General features: G+C 35.9%; 1 protein-coding gene across 7 annotated transcripts in view; it reads right to left on the bottom strand.

Annotated features, from left to right (window-relative positions):
• Window positions 1-12,610, bottom strand: part of GIN1 (gypsy retrotransposon integrase 1) — a 176,229-nt gene that overhangs the window by 154,828 nt on the left and 8,791 nt on the right. The gene's annotated exons all lie outside the window — the stretch shown is intronic.

The raw sequence follows: 12,610 nt of genomic DNA, 5'->3' as shown, positions 1-12,610 counted from the left end.
AATTTCATATCCCACCAAACTAAGCTTCATAAGTGAAGGAGAAATAAACTCTTTTCCAGACAAGCAATTGCTAAGGGAATTCGCCACCACCAGACCAGCCCTACAAGAGATGCTTAAGGGAGCACTAAACATGAAAACAAAAGAACAATACACTACCACAAAAGCATGCATAAGCACATAGCCCATGGATCCTATAAAGCAGCTACACAATTGATACTACAAAGCAATTAGCTAACAACACTATCACAGGAACAAATCCCCACATATCAGTATTAACCTTGAATGTAAACAGCCTAAATGCTCCACTGAAAAGAAATAGAGTGGCAAATTGGATTAAAAAAACAAGACTCAGCCAGACACAGTGGCTCATGCCTGTAATCCCAGGACTTTGGGAGGCCAAGGCAGGAGGATTGACTGAGCTCAGGAGATTGAAATCAGCAAGGGCAACATAGCAAGACCCTGTCTCTATTTTAAAAAACAAAACAAAACAAAAACAAACAAAAAAAGCAGACCCATCATTCTGCTGTTTTCAAAAGACACATATCACCATAGTACATGTAATAACACACCTAGGCTCAAAGTAAAGGGGCGGCGAAAGATCTGTTATGCAGATGGAAAAAAAGATTAGGGGTCACTATTCATGTATCAGATAAAACAGACTTTTTAAACCAACAACAATAGAAAAAGGACTAGGGCATTACATAATGAAGAAGGGTTCAATTCAACAAGAAGATTTATCCTATACACACCCAAGATTGGAGCACTCAGATTTCTATAACTATTATTTCTAGACCTAGGAAAAGATGTAAACGGCCACATAATAATAGTGGGGGACTTCAACACCGCACTGACAACGTTGGACAGATCATCAAGGCAGAAAACTAACAAATTCTGAACCTAAATTCAACAGTTGACTAACAACCTAATAGACATCTACAGAATACTCCACACACCAACAACAGAATATACTTTTTTCTCATGTGCACATAGAAAATACTCTAAGATTGACCACATGCTTTGTCACAAAGCAAGTATCAGTAAATTCAAAAAAGATTGAAATCATACCAAGCATTTCAGACTACAGCATAGTAAAAATGAAAATCAACACCAAGAGAAACTCTCAAAACATGGAAACTAAACAACTTACTCCTGAATGACTTTTGGGTAAATATAAAAATAAAGCATACATAAACATTTTTTGAAACAAATGAAAATAGACATACAACATACGAAAACCTGAGATATAGCAAAAGCAGTGTTAAGAGGAAAGTGTATAGCACTAAAAACCTGTATCAAGAAGATAGAAAGATCTCAAATTAACAATCTCACATTGTACCTATAGGAACTGGAAAATCAAGTAGAAACGAATCCCAAAGCCAATAGAAGAAATAACTAAAATCAGAGCAGAACTAAATGAAATTGAGTCCTTCAAAGAAACATACAAAGGATCAACAAAATGAAAAGTTTGCACTTTGAAAGGATAAATAAGGTTGATAGACTCGTAGCTAGATTAACAAAGAAAAACAGAGAGATCCAAATAAGCACAATCAGAAATAACTAAGGTGATATGACAACTGAGCCTACAGAAATACAAAAGATCCTCAGAGACTATTATGGACACATCTATGTGCACAAACTAGAAAATCTAAAGGAAATGGACAAATTCTTAGAAACACATATCCAAGATTGAATCAGGATGAAATCGAAACCCTAGACAGATCAATAATGAGTTCCAAAATTGAATCAGTAATAAAAAATATACCAACCAAAAAGTTCTAGAACTCCAGATGGATTCCTAATCAATTTTTACCATATGTATAAAGAAGAGCTAGTACCAATCCTACTAAAACTATTTTGAAAAATTGGGGAGGAGAGATTTCTCTCTGACTCATTCCATGAAACCAGTATCATCCTGTTGCCAAAATCTGGCAAAGGACACAATGCAAAATGAAAACTACATACCAATTTGTCTCATGAACTTAGATGCAAAAATCCTTAACAAAACATGAGCAAACTGAATCTAGCAGCATATCAAAAAGTTAATTCACCACAATCAAGTAGGCTTTATTCCTGGGATGTAGGGTTGGTCCAATATACACAAATCAATAAGTGTGAGTCAACACATAAACAGAATATTAAAACAAAAACTATATGATCACCTCAATAGATACAAAAAAGCATTCAATAAAATTTAACATCCCTTCATTATGAAAACCCTTAAAATACTAGGCATTGAAGGAACATACCTCAAAATAACAAGAGCCATCTGTGACAAACACACAGCCAACATCATACTGCACAGGCAAAAGCCGGAGGCATCTCCTCTAAGAACAAAAACAACACAAAGATGTTCACTCTCACCACTCCTATTAAACATATTACTGGAAGTCCAAGTCAAAGAAATCAGGCAAGAGAAAAAGTCATCCAAATAGGAAAAGAGGAAGCGAAATTATTGATCTTAACTGACAATATGATGCCATACCTAGAAAACCCTAAAGACTGCCAAAAGGCCCCTAGACCTGATATACGACTTCGGTAAAGTTTCAGGATACAAAATTAACATACAAAATCAGTAGCATTTCTATGCACCAATAACATTCAAGCTGAGAGCCAAATCAAGACCAGAACCTCATTTACAATGGCCACAAAAGAATAAATACCCACGATTACATCTAAACAAGGAGGTGAAAGATCTTTACAAGAAGAACTACAAAACACTGCTGAAAGAAATCACAGATGACACAAACAGATGGAAAAACATTCCATGCTCACGGATTGCAAGAATCGATATCATTAAAATGTCCATACTGCTCAAAGCAATCTATAGATTCAATACTATTCCTATCAAATTACCAATGTCATTTTTTGCAGAATTAGAAAAAAGTATTCTTAAATTTATATGAAACCAAAAAAGAGCCTGAATAGGCAGACCAAACTTAGGCAAAAACAATAAAGCCAGGGGCATCACATTACTCAACTTCAAACTATACTACAAGGCTACATCAACAAAAACAGCATGGTACTGGTACAAAAATAGACACATAGACCAGTGGAACAGAATAGAAACTCTAGAAATAAAGCCACACTCCTACAACCAACTGATCTTGGACAAAGTTGAAAAAAAATAAGCAATAAGGGAAAAGACTCCCTACTCAATAAATTTTGCTGGGCTAGCTGGCTAGCCACATGCAGAAGAATGAAACTGGACCCTTACCTTTTACTGTGTGTAAAAACTAACTCACGATGGATTAAATATTTAAATGTAAGACCTGTTTGTTTTGTTTATATATAAATATATATATACTTATAAATATATGTATTAAAAACTTATACACACACACACAGAGCAAACAGACAACATAAGAATTGGGAGAATATTTAAGACCCATTTGCTCTGTTTAAATATAAATATAAATGGAATGGGAGAAAAGATTTGCAAACGATGCATCTGATATAGGTCTAATATTTAGAATCTATAAGGAACTTAAATAATCCAGTGAAAAACAAACCCCATTTAAAAAGAAGCAAAGTACATGAACAGACACTTCTCAAAAGAAGACAATTATTAAAAAGTCAAAAAATGACAGATGTTGGCAAGACTGTGGAGAAGAGGGAACACTTATACACTGTTGGTTAGAATGTAAATTAGTTCAGCCTCCAAGGAGAGAAATTTGGAATTTTCTCACAGAACAAAAAATAGAACTACCATTAAACCCAGAGATCCCATTAACAGGATTAATACCCAAAGGAAATAAATTGTTCTACAAAAAAACCCCACCTGCATTCGTATGTTTATCACAACACTATTCACAATAGCAAAAACATGGAATCACCATGTCGGTGCCCATCGACAGTAGCTTAAAGAAAATGTAGTACATGTACACCATGGAATACTACACAGCCACAAAAGGAATGAAATCATGTTCTTTGCAGCAACACAGATGCAGCTGGAGGCCATTATCCTAAGCAAATTAACAGAAACAGAAAACCAAAACTTGCATGTTCTCATAAGTGGGAGCTAAACGTCAAGTACATACAGACCTAAACATGGGAAGAATAGACACTAGTGACTCCAAAAGAGGGGAGGTGGTGAGGTGGGTAAGGGCTGAAAATTTTTCTATTGGATACTATGTTCACTATCTGGGTGATGGGATCAGTAAAATCCCAAACCTCAGCATCATGCTATATACCCTTGTAACAAACCTGTACATGTACCCCAATAATCACAAATAAAAATTTGAAACCAAAAAGAAATGGAAATTAAACATAAAAAAGTAGATGCTTCCAGCTGGCTAATTATTTTACAACAGTATCACATGTGAATTCTTGCATATTGCTTGTTGAATTAGTGATGATAAATATTAAAAAGTAGGCTTCATTATAGTTGGTGAAATACCTGATAATTTTTCTCACTTGGATTAGCAGTAAAATACTAAGAAATGAAGAAGAAAATTATGTGAGTAAATAGTATAATAGTTTTCAGTTTCACCTCTGTATTAGTCCATTCTCACACTGCTATGAAGAAATACCCGAGACTAGGTAATTTATAAAGGGAAGAGGTTTAATTGACTCACAGTTCCGCATTGCTGGGGAGGCCTCAGGAAACTTACAATCATGGCAGAAGGTAAAGGAGAAGCAGGCACCTTCTTCACAGGGTGGCAGGCTGGAGTGAGTGCATGCAGGGGAAATGCCAGACACTTATAAATCCATCAGATCTTGTAAGAACTCACTCACTATCACAAGAACAGCATGGGGAAACCACCCCTATGATCCAATTACCTCCACCTGGTCCTGCCCTTGACATGTGGGGATTATGGGGATTACAATTCAAGGTGAGATTTGAGTGGGGACACGGAGCCAAACCATACTACCCTCCTTCCAGCATTAGCTAGATGGCTAATGAACTTACTTATAACCCCATAAAATCAAATAAGCAGGTTGTAGAAGAGCATCTTAATCTGTTTTGTGCCACTATAACATAATAACAGGTAATTTATTATAAACAGAAATTTATTATCTCACAGTTCTGGAGGTTGGGAAGTTCAGATGTAGGTGTCAGGGGGTTAGGACTTGGTCTTTCTGCTTCCAATATAGTGCATTGAATGTTGCATCCTCCAGAAAGGAGGAACTTCATTTTTGGCAGAAAAGCAAGAGAAAGAGAACCTATTCGAAGAAGCCCTTTTTATAGTGGTATTCATTCATTCATGAGGGTGGAGATCCCATGACCTAAACACTTCCTATTAGGTCTCACCTTCCAACACTATTGCATTGGAAACTAAGTTTTCAACAAATGAGTTTTAGAGGGAACAAAAGCATTGAAATTATAGCAAAGAGTAAGAAAGCAGAGGTCCTTAGACATTATTGAAATAGAGTGATCTGGTTGATGATAGTCCCTTAGAATAAAATTTGTTATGGGCTGAATTGTGTTCCCCACAGATTCACATGTTGAAGTCCTAACTCCTAGTGCCTCAAAACGAGACTGTACTTAGAGACAGGGCCTTTAAAGAGATAAAGTAAAACAAGGTCATATGGATAGACCCTCACTCATATGACTGATGTCCTTACAAGAAGAGATTAGGACATAGACCACACAAAAACCAAGGAGTGATGGCCGTCTAAGGGTACAGTGGGAAGGTGGCTATCTGCAAGGCAGAGAGAAAAGCCTGAGGAGAAACCGAACCTACTAACACCTTGAAGTTGGACCTCCAGCTTCCAGAACTCTGATAAAATAAATTTCTGTGTTCAAGCCACCCAGTCTGGTATTTTGTTTTGGCAGCTCTAGAAAACTAATATAAAAATTCAATATTTCATTCTGTGCTTTTAAAGTTTACTTTCCCTGAATCTGTGTCCAATAATTAGAGCATTATTAAGAATTAAGAACAAAGGAAAATAACCATGAATATCTTTTCTCTCTATTTGTACTTGATTCATGTTTTAGTCAAATCTCTTGCACACCACTGTTATCTAATAAAAATGTATTTGGCTAACTCAGAAGTGGATTCCTGAATCTAAAAATCTTGGATGCTCCTACGTTAGAGAAATAGTAGAATATAAGAGTTGAAAGTAAGTTTAGGAGCTGGATAGCCTGGAATCACGTTGTGGTTCTGTAAATTAATCCATAAAATGGGCACATAACCTATTTTATAGGGTTGTTATGAGGATTAAATTAGTTGATGAATGTAAAGTTTAGAAAGTTATGATTATTTCCTTAACAGCCTGTAATACGGTGACAATGAACTTGCAATTCATATATCTAACACCAGATGACAGTGTGGCCACCCAAGGTTAGATAGCTATGTAGTCCATTAGATGCGCTAGCATGACTGTCTGAAATACAGGACAACCAAATTCCAGAAGATTTCTATGAAAATAAGATGAATTTAAAATCTCTATGCAAATACCAGGTCACATAAATATACACAAAATAAAAGCTTAAATAAAACATCTGATTTATTAGTTACTGTCACTATTAGTTTAGTTACTTTCTGTCACTATTCAAATCTTGGCTCTATAGTTTACTGTCTGAATAATCTTTGAAAAGTTTATCTTTTATAAGCTTAAATTTTCTTATATGTAAAATACTACATGAATTTAACAAAATTTTGTTGAATTCCTTCTATACATCACATTTGTTCAAGGAGCTGGGGAGATAGCATCTTAGAAAAAGGACAGAAATCCTTGCCTTCGTGAAGCTTATATTCTACTGACTAGAATCTAGTGATTAACCAAAGAACCTCTGTCATTTAATAGCAGAGACAGATTGTGTACCAGGATGTTAAAGTGAAAATCTCTACATCAATTTTCACTGAATCCCCAAAGGCCCAGAATGAAATAACAGATTCAGAATATCTCTAAATTTTGTAGCTCTGTGTTAGATAGACCACTGATGCAGTACTTGCAAAGGGGATGGTCAACAACTGCAAACTTTAGCTCAATACATACCTCAAGCATATAAAAGAATATGGACAGGTGAATGAATGGATTCTTTTAAAAGACAACTTATTGAGAGAAAGTTGTTGGAGGACTGTGCATAATCACCATAGTGCAGGGTGGGTAATATATTTTCTCAACTAAATGAGAAAGGGATCTTCAAGAGAGTCATTGGGAGTTGTGGACATGAGACTCCTAGCAATGAAGCACATAAAAACTGTGAGAGGTTATGGCTGCTTAAGCCTGAGGGCACAGGGCCAAGAGAAAATAGATGCACTGGAAGTAAGGTACACTTGTATGGCTAACCGGCAAAAAAGCACAAGTGTTTCTCACAGACCGGAAATAAACTCCAAGGGTGTTAAGAATCCCTATCTGAAAGGACAATGTGATACCCATAAAGGGGATGGGCCATCAGATAGATGCACAGGGCATGCAGAAAGAACAGTGGTTTCTGGTTGGGGTGAGGCATTGCCAGCCTCACAGTCCAAGGGTCCCAGCAGCAGTGTCTTTGAGGAGTCCACCAGAGAAACAATAAGCATGGAGACATCACCCCAGGGTGGTCCCAGAGGATAGATCTCTGCCGGAAAGGTAGAACTTTCCTGTTCTTTACTTCTCCTCCCACCCTTACCCCAACTCCAACTCTGAAGTAAGACTCACGGAGAGCAAGAGGGAAGAAATCTGCCCGACCAGTCCCAGCTTTTTCACTGCCAACTTTCAGTCCAAAGCAGGCCACGCTGGGGCAGGGAAGGAATGCTCACTCTGAAGTGAGTTTGGAACGTTAATTGTTACACTGCGCCAAACATTTTAATTACTAAAACAAGGATATTCTTGTACCTAGAGAGGATTAGACAATTTATGTTATTACTGAAGTTATAAAAACTATTATGGGACCTGCTTAAGTTCTCATCTGGAGACAGGAAAATACCTAGCCTTCTCCAAGTAGAGTGAAAATATATTTAACATGAAAAAAGTACTTAACATGGTAAAATATTTTCTGTTTTCATCATTGTTCTTCTAATCAGCCCTTGTAACTTGCTTGGGTCTGGTCCAGAGACAGGAAAATACTTAGTCTTTTTCAAGTAGAGTGAAAACAGATTTAGCATACATAATATACTTAACATGGTAAGTATTTTCTGTTTTCATAATTTTCCTTCTAATCAGCCCTTGTAACTTGCTTGGCTCTGAGTCATACAGCCCTCCTACTGAGGACTGAATGAAGGTGTACATGCCAAAATAGTGTACTGGGAAGAGTGGACCAAACAGAACTCACATACTCTTCCATCCACACCTCGGGGCTGGCTCAGCCCTTTAGGGCCCAAAGGGAGGGGAAAATCTCTTTCTTGAATGCCTGATTCCGTTTTTCCTATCCTCAGCACACAGTCCTGTGAGCAGAAAGAACAACAGGTAAGAATACATTGTTTCAATTAAGGAAAAAAGTAAGGGGTGCTTGTTCAGAACAGCTCCTGGTACTAGCAAGCCCTCAATAGGTATTTGTAGAATGAGTACATGCATGATGTCTGTGGCAGCATGAGGGAGATTGGATTACTTCTGGGATTATGGTGGTAAACCAGCTCTGGCCATGAAAGTGAAATGGAGTAATTTGAATCATGCCTTAAGGAAACATTTCTTTTCCACAAGAACATAGGCATAGGGTGTTTTCACTGTAGAATGCCACTCCTTTCAGTAAAGGCAGCATTTTTCAATGTGATGTTCTGCCAATTCTTCCAGGTATTAATAGTAATATACAGAGGAAATAAAAGGCTAATTTGACTTTTATTTGGAAAATGCTGTACACTTTGTCCTCCCCACTTGGATATATATATTAGCATATTATGGAGTCTTTGAAATTGCAATGGTTAATTTTGCTAAACCCAGTGTATTTACTAACTTTATAGGAGGTCGGAATACTTTTTCTTTCAGCACACTTGTCAATATCCCTCTGACTAGTGTTCTGTTTAGCAAAATTCTGGAAAAGACAGATGAAGGTCTTGTCTCCAGAAAGGCCCTGTTCAATGGAGCAACAGTAAGTAAGTTAGTGTGGAAATCATCACCAGCCACAGTCTTCTGAAGTAGAGAGCAGAGCTGCAAGAGAGCAGCATTCATGAGGAGACGTAACTTCTAAGGAAGTTATGAAGAATCAAGAAAGGACTGAAAATCACTGTACCCAAAAGATGGGAAGGCCAAAAGGGAGTGGGAGCCCAATGGAGAAATGCAGTGTTTCACAATTTTGAGTAAGGCAAGACTCAGAACTATTTCTTGTTACTATAGGGGACAAAAGACTGAAGACGTGCCTTAGTCTGTAATTTAGTAATAGTGAATTTTATTTATTAAGATTTCTACATCACTCACTGTGTGGCAGGCACTGTTCAGAGCACATTACAAATATTGATTCATTAAATCCTCAAAATAACCCTATAGGGTAGGTACTATTATTGTCACCCCCATTTCACAGATAAGAGAACTGAGGCATGAATACACTTACTAACTCACAGGCCAGGACGCCAGCCCAGGTCACCTGACTCCAGTGCCCACACTGTATGCTGCCTTTTCAAATCCATCAAGTGGAACACAAGACACTGCTGAGGGTGATCCCATATCATTAAGTAGTGCAAACTTCAACTGCAAATATAAAGAAAAAACTCCCCCTCTTCTGTGTCCTCTGAAATGGGAGACAATTCTTCACCTTAATCAAAAGTAACTGACATTAATGTTTATACCTGTAGCTTCTTGATATAACCTTTTATATACCCAAGATGAAACTAAAATCGATGTGGAGGATAGTGTTCCAGGTAAAACAACTTAAGTGATAAAACATGTTACCTCAACAATGTTGCCCGAGGGGCAGACTTACATATTTCATGAAAAATGTTAGGCAGAAGGTCTTGATGTCATTTCACACACCATTTAATCAGATTTAGCTCCAGAAATAGAAAGGAATGGAAAAGGCTATATTTTTCTTTTTAAAAATATAACTCATATTTTGGTATAAAAGTAATTTGTGCACAATACAGATAATTTTCAAAAACATAAAATTATAACTAAGCAAGTAAAAATTATGTAAAATCCCACTAGCCAGAAACAACTACACTGATTATTTACTTATAGTCTTTTTTCTATGTTGAATATATGTGTGTGTGTTTAACATAGTTGAGGTCATTTTGAATATATTTCACATCTTACACATTTTACTTAATGTTATATTATGAACATTTTCTTAAAATCTCGACGTCTGTAAAAATCTTTGTATAACTATAATGTTTGTTCTGATGTCTGCCATCTTGTTTTAGGTTTTTATTATGTTTCAGTGCCAGTTTTTACTCTTTCAATATAAAGAATAGGCTTCTTTTGTTTTTATCTTCTGCATTGATTTGTATGGTTTTCAGTTCTTGTTTGTACTTACTCTTGAGCAGAGGTTTCTAATTATGGAAGTCAAGATTGAAACTGACTTTTGACTCAGTCTACCTTAACAGATGAGAATGTTTTTATTTCCTCATACTTGTCCTCCTCTACTCCTTAATCTCTGGTAATATCATTTGGGGTTTAAACTATTATTAACTATGTATATCTGTATGAAGAATATGTAAACATATATTTTTTAAGATATATTTATTTGTAAGGTTATAAAGATATAAATGTATCTTTAAAGATACATATATAAAACTTTTACATCTAAAAAATGTCCTTCTATAAATATATATAAATATATATTGAAAAATTTAAATATACTATGTATTTATATATTTAAATATCTATATGTATTTTAATATATTTGTTTTTGAATAAATTAAAAGAATATATAAATATATGTATAGTATATTAAATATATAATATACATTAATATATATTTAATATGTAATACATATTATACATGTTAAATTATATATTATATATTTTAAAATAAATTATATATTATTTATTATATATAATATATTTATTATATAATATCTAGTATACATATTTTAAAGATATTTTTAAACATATATATTATTTAAAGGTGAATTAACATTTGCAATAAATTTTGTGATTAATTTATACAGAAAGAATTTTAAACATATATTGCAAAAATAAAAATAGTATAAAGAACAAACACTCCTTAACCTTTACCCAAATTCACCTACTCTTAACATTTTATCCCATTTGAGTGCTCTCTCTCTCTCTCTCTCACACACACACACACACACACACACACACACACACAAATACACAAAACAGCAAAGTTTTGGATCGGATTGCTTAAGTAACACAATTTTCTTTCTATCAACTTTCTTATACCATGTCTTCAAATGTAAGTACCCAGTTTTTTTGCTTTTTGTCAAATCACTTACCAAATGTGCTCGCTTTCCTTCTTTCCCTCCTTCTTTCCTTCTCTCAACCGTTATTGAGCACTTTACTGTGTAGTAGCACAGAATAATATTGTGGATGAAACAAAGGAAAAAAAAGCTATGGTCCCAGACCTGTGCTTTTCACAAGACCTGAAGGATTGCTGAGCAGTGATTCAATGCTTATCAGGCCTGTGACGAATATCTTGAGGGTTAGGAGATTTCAGGGAGCAAAGAATCTGACCACAAAGCTATTGACTGTATCTGACCAGGTTGTAGGAACAAAGAAAGTCCAGGATTTGCAGCAATGGAAAGGCAGTCCAGGATTTGCCAGTTCAGGATTTGCAGCAATGGAAAGGCAAGAACAAAAACTGTGACAAAAGAGATATGATAAAGCTATGCTAGGTTAAAGGAAGAAAAGATGCTTACACTCCAAGAATGTAGCACTGTCTCTTCTCTTTGTCTCTCTGTCTGTTTCTCTATGTCTGTCTTTCTGTTTTGTTCTCTCTGTCTCTCTCTGTCTCTGTCTCTCTCTCCCTCTCTCTCTCTCTCACCCACCCCCCCAACACACACACACACACACACACACACGCAAATACACACCAGGTTTGAATTAAGGACCAACCTAAAGCACACACAGTGTGATTTCAAGAACCAACTCTTTCTGTCTCTGATGATTTACCACTGAGAAACAACGGTTTTCGTTTTCCTGGTGATGACAAAAGGGTTAAAAAATATGTAGAGTGTCTCTAAAGACACTTTTTTACTTACTGTTACTGAAGAACACATGAACCAAAAAGCAGGTTTATAACTTGTGGATGTCGTGGATGTTAAGTATTAAAGATGGGCTTACATTTCAAGAATAATCAGTAAGGTGATAGTACAAAAATCACTATGCCTTTGAAGGAGGTCACAGTTGTCCTACTGTTTGCTAATGGTAGTTAACATGATAACTTGTGTAATAGATTAAACTTGCTAAATTGTTATGGGTGGAAGTATCACTTCCTTAAAAGGCTAGAAGCTGTCAGGTGTTAAAAGAGGTTAATACAGAGTCTCTCTCTGTAAGACAGTAAGGAGTCTTTTTTGAGTAAATATTTAGATGTTCAAAGAACAGAAAGAGTAACTTGGAGGAGAGAAAAGCTTGGCTTGGGAACAGTTTAGGACTCTTGTCTTCAGCATTTCCCGGGAAAAAGGGCTCCAGTGGGCCAACAAATAGACCCTGATAATTTGCTCAAACCCAACGTGGTATGTGTAGTTCTTACACAAATTCTGAATAAGCAGGCTTCTAATATCACATTAGTTTCTCTGCCAGGAAGCAATATTTCCAAAGAGAAGTAATTAAATGGATTTTCTACTCCAAA

Source organism: Hylobates moloch, unplaced genomic scaffold (genome assembly GCF_009828535.3).
Source record: "Hylobates moloch isolate HMO894 unplaced genomic scaffold, HMol_V3 SCAFFOLD_6, whole genome shotgun sequence".
NCBI classification, from domain to species: domain Eukaryota; kingdom Metazoa; phylum Chordata; class Mammalia; order Primates; family Hylobatidae; genus Hylobates; species Hylobates moloch.
The sequence above is the reverse complement of the archived record's forward strand: the minus strand, read 5'-3'. Positions and strand labels throughout refer to the sequence as shown.